At 40.1% G+C, this 12181-nt stretch overlaps 1 protein-coding gene across 1 annotated transcript in view; it reads left to right on the forward strand.

Moving 5' to 3' along the window:
* Nucleotides 1-1812: 1812 nt before the first annotated feature.
* LOC134815202 (immunoglobulin-binding protein 1-like) overlaps nt 1813-12181 on the forward strand; it is a 52296-nt gene continuing 41927 nt past the window's right edge. The window contains exon 1 of the mRNA XM_063823714.1: nt 1813-1824. The gene's annotated coding sequence lies outside the window, so the exon portion shown is untranslated. The remainder of the gene's footprint in view (nt 1825-12181) is intronic.

Here is a 12181-nt window from a genome sequence, read left to right on the forward strand (position 1 = left end):
TCAGGAATGTTGTTTTGAGAGGGCAGAACAAAATGTGGATTTCTTCTAACGCATTTCTTCGCACAGAACCGCTGTTACTTCCTCTTGTGCTCGTGATCTTTAGTAGAAGGCTCCTGATCATCAAAAATACAGTATAACTACCGATTTTTAGCGGATAAGATTAAGTACTCCATTGATACCCTCACACAGAAATGTCCCACCCTTTAAGTGACGCTTTGTTGCTGATATTAGCCAACCTCCATCTCAATGACTGTGGATCGTGATAGCTGCAAAATTTATGTGTAGATTGGTTTATCAAGAGCGGCTATATTAGTTTTCCTATCATTGATATTGATCCAAATAGCTCATCGGCACACCGTTATACTCGTATGTTATGGATTCCTCTATTTGAAGTCTCTCTTCAGCAACCTAAAGACTAGACGGTTAAAACACTTCAACGGATCGTGCTAACGCTTTTATTATTCTCTTTAAACTGATTTATAGTTGTGTCAAGTTCTTTACTTTACCTTTGACACTTATCTTATCGAAGAGATTGTCAAAACCATCTAGCTCACCGTAGAAGGACAGCCCAACGGCCAAAATTCCTCGGAGTCAACTCAATCGTTCCCAGGCTGTGAGATAGACCAGTCGAAAAAGATAATAACTTAGTCTTATCTTCGGATTCTGTAAGTCGACAGTAACTTTAATACCAAGTTAATTACATTTCAATTACATCACAGTTTTTCTTGATTGTTGACATGGTAAAGGATTCTGAGTGGATGGGCAGCTTTAGTTGGTACTATCGCTTCGATGAATTAGCTAATGAATCTCCAAAAACTGATTATTTAAGCAATTGATTCAGGGTGGCCCACCCATAACTGTGAGCGGATCTCGATTACGCATCCTTCCACTTGTTAATCACCACTAGATTTAGTGCCCTCATAATGACTCTGCTCTATGGAGAGGGTCAGTCCCACACTCCGCACTCGTGGTCGTTGTAACAAACGTGTGAAGCCAGTTTACTTTAAAGGTCTTTTAAAGGCGCCCCATACTTGACTTTATTTCCCAATCCTGCTTCAAATACCAGTCTTAAAGCTTCTTGCATACTGTCCCTACAGCTGCTGCGAAGATAGGGCAGCATCGCAGATGCTAAGCTGATCATAGATATCAGTAGTCGTGTCAACCTCTCTGCTCTTATGAAGTCCTTTATAGTGTTATCACTGTTTGGTAAGTATCCATAGTGCTTGATGTTCTACTGTTTTGAATACAGGTTATTTAGAAGCCAGAGTTATTTGCTATGATGATTCACTGAATAGATTATCAGGTCTAAAGTAAAACACCTCTATTTGCGTTCACAATTTCGGTTGATGTATACCTTCCATAGTCTACTAGTCATCGTCGTAACACTTTTCCTCTATAAGAATCAACAAAGAGCGGGTCGGATCAGATCGTGGCTATACAACGCTTAATAGTAAGATCCTCCATCACGATATATGCGTTGACGTCTCCAGGATACACGAGTTTGATGAGCTCCTCTAAACCCGAGTCTGCCATGATATAGTTTGCAGCAAGAATAACTCGTGTGAGTGGAAGCCCTCAACCCTGACACAATAGGCATCAGTTTCCCAGTACTATTCGGTGGCTAACTCCATATGGCAAATCGAATGTGATTAGTCATCGGCTCACTGGTAGCGATAACTTTTAAAGACATTCAAAAGAGTAGCAGTACCGTCGAATAGCTGTCTGGGGGTTGGTCTTAATCGCTGTTGTTTGTTAGTTTAACTTGATATTTGTTAATTGAAGGTATTTCGAGTAAGATTTGATAAGCGTTAAAAATAATTTGGTGTATATTTTTTGTTCGAAATTTCAATAATAATTGAGAAAAAATCGAGAACAAAATTCATTTATTTCGAAATAATAGAGCACCCAATTGATCTGAAACTATCATTGCTGCATATGTGGCCAATTGCGGTCATTTTGCACCCTATGGAAGATCTAAGACCTTCGGAAGCGGAATAACCAATATTAGGGGTGGGTTATGGGTTCTGGTAGAAAAAATTACTATAAAATTTTTTGCCCAAAAGTTTCAGCTGGACGGTTTTTTGTGGTGGTTCCGGGGACTACTGGACAACAACATTACAAGTAGACAAACATTTGTTACGAATTTGTCACAGAAAAATAACTCTTGCCCTAACTAAAAATGTATTCCAATGAAATCGCATATTTGGAAAGAATTAGTTACGGTAACAAGACATCGGTCGACAGCGACTATTGTCCGACTAAGTTATCTGAAAAAGACTTTGTCACGAATTGTGTTAAAATTTCATACGACAACTTTCCAATTAGAGGACATGTTCTGAAATGTTACTAGTCTACTTTGTTTACGTAACAATTTCCAATTTGATATATGATCTGAGTGAATCGACAATAGTTTATTTTCATTTGAGTCGATATATTGGACGAATGTTATTATATAAATCAGTTTCTGGTTTTGGTCCTTCGAGCATTGCTTGCGTCGAGGGTAAAAAATGAGTTGGTTGCGGTTTTGGATTGCGATAACTTGTTTCCCCATACCGCTCTCTTTATTTGCAACTGTAGGCTGTGATGTGATCGACAGCCCTGTTACGCTTGTTAGTGTACGGCTAGCACGATCTCCTTTTCTTCCCATGTCCTCAAAATTGTCAACACGTATCGATGGATCGGATCTCAATGGATCAAATCAGGATTAGGACAGTGGAGCCATGGGAGACCTTGGTTCGAAAATGATACGGCCCCCAAGAGGGGTCAGATCAACCTCAATAATTAGGGACTTTATAATTAGTGATGTGATTCCTGATTCATGGATTGAATCTTTAAGTGACACATAAATGGGGCTAGATTGGGGTAGAGTTCACATGTAAATTCATGTTAAATCATAGCTGTACATTAAGAAGTAAAATGATTGACTGCTCGACATCGAAGACAAATAGGGACGGGGAGCTCTTGCTTAAGGGGGGTTTCGTTAAGGGATGTGAGAGTACTTGCCAAAGGCATGTAAGGGGAGTGGAGCGATCAAGTGTTTTAGGTATTTATACTGGTAAGATAGAAGGTCGCTTCTATCAACAGTCATGCCTCCTTTCTAAGGTCTAAATGTTTCAGAGGATCATCAGGATGTCATACAAGTGCTTGATTCTGACAGATATATCATACACCAGGAAGAAATTGATGACAGCGTCTTCTTCTCTGCTGGTCGTTGCCAGGAGAACAAACTCTTAATGTCTGCCCACTGTTACCTCACGCTCTCACAGACCACCAACTATTTCCATTGGGACGTAAACCAGATTCGGCTACCCCACTGAGGAATCGAACTCCTTACAACGTCATGAGGAAGGCTGCAGAACAACATCCTGTTCGGCGTATCAGAACTGATATCTGATGTCCTTCCTGTGCCTTCATCAGAAGTAACCAGACGCTATCTAGTCGAAGACTTCTCTTGAATTCTTCTTCCTCCCAGCTGCACATCTACAAGAAGAGACGAAACAATTTATCTCTTTTGTATGGGAAGAATGACATGAGATGAGAGTAGATATTTCCCCAAAGTACACCATAACATATCACCGAGGATATGTGGGTGTTCTGGAATCATTTCGCCAGTATTTTTCGGATCCAGAGCTCCCTCGGAGAGGTTTTTAAAGAGGTTTCAAAGAGGTTCATTACGAAGAATCGCCAAAGCCCTCTGTTCAAGATTATTTTCTGCTATTAAGGAACAAAGGTTGTTACAGATTTTCATCTGGATCGGCTTGCTGTTGAAAGATCTTCCAAAAAGAAGAGGATTTCCAGCAGTCTCTGTAAACCTTTCTTCTACACGGCATACCAACAAAGATTGAGTAATTGTTTCGCTGTTGCGAAAATACTTTAGTATTATATTGAGTAATTTGTTGTATTGAAGGTATTATATCGATTAATCGATTTAAACATTTTATTAACATTTTATAACCTACCAATATTGTCTCAATTTCAAAACATGTTCACTCTTAATTTATGCTTCTATGTAGAGTTGTCATATTGTAATCTCCCCAATCTAGGCCCATTACAGCTCAATATATTCAATCCTTGATCAATTCAATATAGATACGAGACAAAGTTAAGTTGCAGGTTATACTTGATGACGTATATGGTAGTCAGTTTATCCTTCTGAAACCCAAGGTCTGGCAGCGTGGGTGCAACGTCACGAGATTACCGTGAGACTTGTGGAAATACGAATGTGACCGAAATTACAATTGTGATCCGAAGTCCGGACAGATGTCGCCAAAAAATTACTTCTGTCGAAAACCGCTAATTCGGCTGTCGGATAGGATCATTAGCTACTAAATTATGCATGAAAGAAAAGAATTAATCCTGCTAATACAGTGACTATTACCATATAAGGTTACTTTATGAAAAAATATACGGAATCCTATTCGTATTTCACAAGCTCCCGGGAATGGGGGGGGGGGTTGCTGGAGACGAAGAAGTTAAATACGGGAACAAAAATCGAGCTGTTACGTGCAAGGTTGAGTTACTTATAGCTGTTATTACTTCGGTAATAGTAATACTGGAATAAAAAATAGCTTTTTACTTTTTGAAATGCCGTTTCCTTAGTTAGTTTAAATAATTCTATCTGGTTTGGTTCATTGGTCCCTTATCAATAGTGATTCTAACCCATGTCAAAAAAAGTTGCTCAATACGTTGGTGCGAGTTGAATAAATCAATTTTCCATGATGATAATTTCATTTTCCAGTTTTACCAGTAAGTACGACATGTAAGTTTGACAAGTAAATACTCGGCTTTAGCTCGATAAGTCGAAGGGGAATATCAAAATCCCAGGAACGTTTCTCGCATTAGATGCTAAAAACCAGTCCACCCACATGTCGGCAGTATCTAGATTGCCCGACCCTGTCGCGGACTACGGTCCACGGACCAATGTCCACGAACAACTGTCCACGAACACCTGTTACCGATCATGTTATAAAATGCATAATAACAGTTATACCCTGAACAAGCAAAGGTGTTGTTTCTGGGAATAGTGATTGGTTTCCAGATAAATATGACCGCCTAAGGTTATGAAATGATGGTATGAATGGTATCTTGGATGGCAATTAGTTCGATGCATAATCAATACTTGATTAGATTCAAATGTGGTCCCTTGGTTATAAATGAGTTACGAATAATATTGATTGTAGGTCAGTATAATTCCTGACATGGTTATTTCTGTCTAATGACGAAAGTTTAATGGACACACGGCCTCCTTAGTGAAGCTCGAGACTTCCTATCCAGAAAAACCTCTAAAGAGCTCCATGTTGTGTGGGTGTAACGCATCTATGTCCTGGTTCCCTGCTCGTAGGTTGATTAATCGTTTCAACAAGCTTGAACCCACCGACTTTTTTGAATTCGCGTGAGATGATGTGAACCCTGCTGGATTCAAGGGGATACTGTTATTAGCGTATATATGATTGTATAATGTTGTTTCGTGGACAGTTGTCCGCGGACAGGGTCGGGCTTAATATGATACTGCCACATTGTTTATACTTAATTAATTTCAATGTTCGCACAAGTTGAGTCTTGCTTTTTCCGATTAGTTGCAGCCAAATAGTACAGCAGTCGCAATTTAACTTTGATTCTTCTTACAGCAGGCAACTTACAAGGATCTGTGATTATTTCCGGTAGTAATCGTCTTCCGCCCGAGGTTATAAGTACATATATTTCGACTCGCGAGAGCGTACAACAGGTTTTGACTAAGAATATCAAACAACTGAAGCTCTGTAACTTTAAAACTTTGCTTACCCCACTCTAATGTGATGTTGCTTGGACAATTTTTTGCCAAAGATGAGCCTTAGGCTACCACAGAAGCTGAGATTATCTTGTAATAAATAGTACAGAGTTTGGTCGCGAGAGCGTTAAAAATAGGTTTTGGACCTAATTACTCGAAAAACCTGAAGTCTGTGACTTTAAAACTATGCTTCACCCAATCATGGTGATGATTTGTCATTTTCATACCTAGGTTTGATATCCTTTCTCCAATAACAAAGTGGAGATATGTGGGTTAGAAATCACGAATGCGTCACAAAGGGCGTGGTCAATTTGAGCAAGACTGCCCATATTCAGAAAGTCTTACCAAAGCCAAATATTTGTTTCCTCGGGGCGGAAAGAGGGTCACCGGAATTTATCAGAACTTGTCTAGTTGGCTGCTGTAAGAAAGAATTAAGGTAAATTGTGACACCTGCTGTAGACTATTGACTGCAACTAATGGAAATAGTGTAGTGGCCGATTAGTAGCCACCTTTGTTGGCTACTAGCCGATTTGCTGCCGGTTAGTAGCGTCTAGTGAACTTTTCAAGTGCCGGCTAGTGCTGCTAGAATGACGGTTTGGGACCTCGAGAATAGTAGGTCTGCTTAGAGACAAGTATTAGCCGGCTAGTGACCGACCTTGTATCACGTTATGGTTACTAGCGGCTAGTAGCCTGTGAGTAATCGGCTTAGTGACCACTTATTAAGTGCGGTGGTAGCTGGTTTCATTGTAAAATATCTTTTAAGTGCCGTACTGTGGCCAGATTGACTATAGAGTACCGTATAGAGGCACGTATTATAGTGGGCGCATGTATTGGGCAAACCTAATAGCCATTTCCCCATATGGGAGCATATCTTCTTAAATTGGTTCTTGGGTTGCTTCATAGATCCTATATCGGGTCATCAGATGGCTGACCACCGTGTCGCCGATGTTGTTGCCAGAGAACGGGAATTGAATTAGTTATTGATGGTACTGCGCAGACGACAGAAAAAAGACATGCAACTTCGCGGCCAAGGGTGGTCGCCGCGTTCTGTTGACGATAGTGGTTCTAATGGAAGAACCCAAGTAACCCAAGTTAAGTAGATATGCTCCCTTATGGGAAAATGGGCGATTTAGGTTTGGCCCTATACTATGCGGTCCACTATTTATACGCCTCTATACGGCCTCTATCATGTCTATTTGGCACTGTACGGGCACTTAAAAGATTTTTTACATGAAACCAGCTACCAACCGGCATTAATAAGTATGGTCACCGAGCACGATTTCTAACAGGTTAGCCGCTGGCTAGTTGACCATAAAAGTGGCTTCTAGGCGGTACTAGCCGGCTATTAGCTTGTCTCTAATGCGAGAACCATACTTCTCGAGGGTCCAAAACGGCTTCCTTGAAGGATACTTGCCGGCAACTTGAAACAGTGGTCACTAGACGGCTACTAACCGGATGCTAATCAGGTAGTAGCCACAAACGTGGCTACTAATCGAGCCACGACTAGTATTTTCCAATTAGTTGCAGTTAAAATAGTCACAGCAGGTCACATTTAACTATAATTTTTCTTACTGCATAGGCACTAGACTATGTTCGGAGAATCATTCCGGTAGTACACCGTACTTCCGCCCGAGAAAATTTGGCTTTGTAGCTTTTTGAATTATGGGGCAGTTTGCTCCAAATTGACCACGCCTTTTGACGCTTTCGTGATTTCTAACCCACATTTCTCCACTTTGATTGAGGATAGGATATCAATTTGGGTATTGAAAATGATCAGAATCATCAATTTTAGTCGGGTTAGAGATAGTTTTAAAGGTCTACAGACTTCAGGTTGTTGGGTATTTAGGTCCAACCTATTTTTACCTCTCGCGAGCAAAATTTATGTATTATTACAAGATATATCAGTTCTTATGGGGAGCTAAGGGCTAATCTTGGGATAATAAATGGTTCAGCATCATCACATTAAGGGGGTAGAGCTAGTTTTAAAAGTCTACAGAATTCAGGTTGTGAGTTTTAGGTAAAAACTATTTGTACGTCTCGCCGGAGTCGAAATTTATGTACTTATTACCTGGGGCGGAAGACGTTTCTACGGATTATTCTCAGATCCTTGTTAAGTTGCTGCTGTATAGGAAAGTAAATCAAACGGTAAAATTGAGACCTGCTGTTATATTTGTTTTTATTTTGCTGCAAATAATCGGAAAATAGCAAGACAACTTCTTTTGGAACTTTGAAGTGAAATTAATTAAGTATGAAACATGTGCAGTATCTAGATAGCCGACCCCTTGTCGCGGACAACTGTCCACGAACAAACTGTATACCAGATCTTATTACTGACATAATAACTGTATCATGAATCAAGCAGGTTCACATATCGCACGGTTTTTCATCAGCCGGTGGTGTCAAGGCTTATGAAACGATTAAGCAACCTTACGAGCAGGAACCGGGAATAGATGCGTTACACCAGGAGACAGGACTTGGTGCTCTTTTGGAGGTTTTTCTGGAATAGGAAGTCTCGAGCATTCTCGAAGGAGGCGTGGGTCTCAATTAATTTCGTCCATTAGTACAGAAGGAGTACCATGTCAAGGAATTAGACTACGTATAATCATATTATTGTAATCATTTTATTTCCACGGACCACATTTGAATCGTAATCAATAGTTTGATTATAGCTAGTCGTTAACTAATTGCATCTAGATACCATACATACCGCACAAATTTTCATAACATTTGCGGTATATGATCTGGTAACAAATCATAACTTTTCTCAAACTCCGTTGCTTGATGCAGGGGATATGTTATTTGCAGTTATACATGAAGTGTAGACAGGTGTTCAGTGGACAGTTGTGAGTGGACAGTTTCGTGGACAGTTCGTCGCGGACAGGGCTCGGGCTATTAATACTGCTCCCGAACATCGTGGGGGGTGGTTGGTTTGAGCTTCTGAATGCGAGAAGAATAACGTCTGGGAAGGTCTCGACTTATCGAGCTATAAGTCGGAGTATTTAATTGTCAACTTACATGTCGTACTTAATGGATAAAACTGGATAATCGAAAGTGATTCATTGAAAATTGATTTTATTCAACTCGCACATAACGATTGAGCAACTTTTGAAAATGGTTAATCTCATTATGATAAGGGACCATTGTACCAAACCAGATTATGGAGGATTTAACTAAATAAGGACACGGACATGTCAAAACAGTAAGAGATATTGTGATTCCTGTATTACTATTACCAGTTAATTACAGCTATAAGTTTAAACCTCACCTTTTGCAGTAACATCTGGTTTTTGTTCCTTATTTTAACTTCTTCGATCACCTAGCAGCCCCCCCCCACATTACCCGTGAGCATTGTAGAAATACGTTCGATGTCGTATTTTTTTTCAGTTATAGTAACTGTTATATGGTAATCTCGTACACTGTATTAACGGATAATGGTTTTTTCTTGACCATGCATTAGTAGCTAAGTGATCTATCCCCGAAATCCAGGCGAATTAGCTCGGTTTCGACAGAAGTTAATTTTTGGCGTCATCTGTCCGACTTTCGGATCACAATTGTAATTTACGGTTTCACATTCGTATTTCACAAGCTCTCGGGTACATCTCGTGACGTTGCTCACAACGGCTTGCCAGACTTGGGTCAGAAGTGTATGGACTACCATATACGTCATTCCTAGTAAGTTACATGCAAGCTTGACGCTTGTCTCGTAATAATTTGTGATTTGATCCATGGATTGAATATAATTGAGCGGAAATGGGCTAGATCTGGGGTAGAGTTTCATATGACAACTCTGTACATAGAAGGAAGCTATAAAATTAAGAATGTGAACATGTTTCTCAAATTGAGCAATGTATTGGTTGGTTATAACATGTTTTAAATCGTTAAATCGATTTCATGATATAATACTTCAGAATACACAAATTACTCAATATAATTACTAAAGGATTCGCAACGCCGAACAATTACTCAATCTTTGTTGGGTATGCCGTGTAGAAGATGGTTGTACAGGGATTACTGTGGGAATTCCTCTTTTTTGGATGGATTCTTTTTCAAACAGCAAGCCGAATCCAATGAATAACTCTGTAACAACTGCTTGTTCTTAATAGCACGAAAATATTCTTGCAACAGAGGGATTTGGGCGATTCCAGCGGGTTTGAAACTTCTTTGAAACACTCTTTATAAAAAACTACTCACAGAGGGAGCTCTGGATCCTGAATAATACTGGGCGAATTGATTCAGAAACACAAATTCATCCTCTGGTATGTATGGTGTAACTTTTGGGGCAAATATCTTCTTCATCTACTGTCAGTCTTCCCATCAAAGAGGATAAATTGTTGTCTCTTCTGTAGATGATGCAGCTGGATGGAAGAACGGAATTCAAGAGTCAGTCTTCGACTAGGTGCGTTGGTTTACTTCATGTGTAGCATCACAAGGCATTATGATTTCGGTGTCTGAGTCGCCGGACAGGGGTTGTTCTGCAGCCTTCCCTCTTGTGCGTTTGTTAGGGAGTTCGTGTCTCAGTGGTGGTAGCGAATCGGGTTTACATCAATGGGAATAGAGTGTTTTGTCTGTGAGAGCGAGTAACAGTGGAAGGGATCATTTAGAGTTTTGTTCTTCTGGCACCGCAGCAGAGGAGTGGTCGCTTGTATTCAGGGGATATTGCTTCAAGGTGTAGTTTTTCTGTTCTGAATCTCAGACTTGTTGACATCCGTGATCCTTGAAACCAATTAGGAAACTTGGAAGAAGGTAGGGCATGGTCTGTGATAGAAGGCGACCTTCTATCATCCAGTTATATACTAGAACACTTGATCGGCTTCACTCCCTTCCTGCCTTTGGCAAGTACGTCTCACTCCCTTGATACGAGAACCCCCTTCTAAGCAGAGCTACCGTGCCTTATTGTGGTCCTACGAGTCGAGCGTCAGATCTGTTTACTTCTTATTGTACAGCTAGATTTACAGAATTTACTATGTGAACTCCTACCCAGATCTAGCCCTTTTATGTGTCATTATATTCATTCACATGAATCAGTGAATTCACATCACTAATTAACGTCACTTATTAGTGATTGGTGATCTGACCCTCGTTGTGGGCCGGATCAGTTTTCGGACCAAGTATACCAGTGGCTCCCACTGTCATAATACTGATCTTGATCATGAGATCCCGATCCATCGATACGTGATTGATATTTGAGGACAGGATCGTGCTCGCCGTTACACTAACAAGCTGTAACAGGCTGTCGATCACATCACAGCCTACAGTGCATATAGAGAGCCGGTAATGGAATCAGTTATCGCAATCAAAAACGCAACCAATCTCAGTATTACCCCTCGGACGCAAGCAAGGTCGATTGACCATGTCCTGAACTGATTTATATTATAACATTCGTTCCAATATATCGACATCCAATTGAAATAATCTATGTGAGTTCAGCTCAGTTCATATTCAATTGAAAATTGTTCGTATACAAAGTAGCTTAGTAACAGTCTGATTCATGTCTCTTAATTGGAAAGGTGTCGTATTGAATTTATATCACAATTCGGACATTTAATTGTCTTTTTTTGATAACTGAGTCGGAACAATAGTCGCTGTCCGGACAAGATGTCGTGTTTTAACGTAGTAATTCTTTACAAATTTGCGATTTCATTCGGAATACATTCTTTAGTGAGGGCAGAGTCGATTTTGCTGTGAACAACTTCGTACACAAGGTTTGTCTACTGGAATGTGTTGTCCATAGTCCAGGAACACAATAAAAACGTACAGACTGAAAACTTTTGGGCAAAAATTGTTAATAGTTCAATTTTATCCAGGAGAAAAACCATACGACCCACCCTAATATGGTTATTCGGACTCCGTTGTTTTGAGCTCTCCATGGGGCGTGCATAAATGACCGCAAATGGCCACCATTATGGTCCAGGGGAAATGATAGCTTCAGAACATTTGGGGCTTTATTTTTCGAAATAAATGGAATTTTTCTCATAATTTTGCTCAATTTATTGATATTACAGAAAAAAATACACAAATTATTTTGTAACGCTTTTCAAATCTTACTCGGGAAATAAAATCAATTACAATATCTAGGTTAACTAACAAGCAAACGATTTTTGCACCAACCACGACAGCTATTCGACGTACATGCTACTCTGGTTTGAATGTCTTTAAAAAGTTATTCCTACAGTGAGCGATGATAATCACATTCGATTTGCCATTATGGTTTAAGGCCACCCGAAATAGTATGGAAACTGGGATGCTATGTGGTCAGGGTTGAGGGCTTTTCCAATTCACGAGTTTTTCTTGGCTGCTTAGGCTATTTTAATGGCAGGATCGGGTTTAGTGGACTCATTCAAACTAAGTGTTATCCTGGAGACTGTCACGCCAGTTATCGGATGGAGGATCTTACTAATAAAGGTTGAGAGCCAC

Source organism: Bolinopsis microptera, chromosome 5, assembly GCF_026151205.1.
Source record: "Bolinopsis microptera isolate Bmic1 chromosome 5, MBARI_Bmic_1.0, whole genome shotgun sequence".
Lineage (NCBI taxonomy): Eukaryota > Metazoa > Ctenophora > Tentaculata > Lobata > Bolinopsidae > Bolinopsis > Bolinopsis microptera.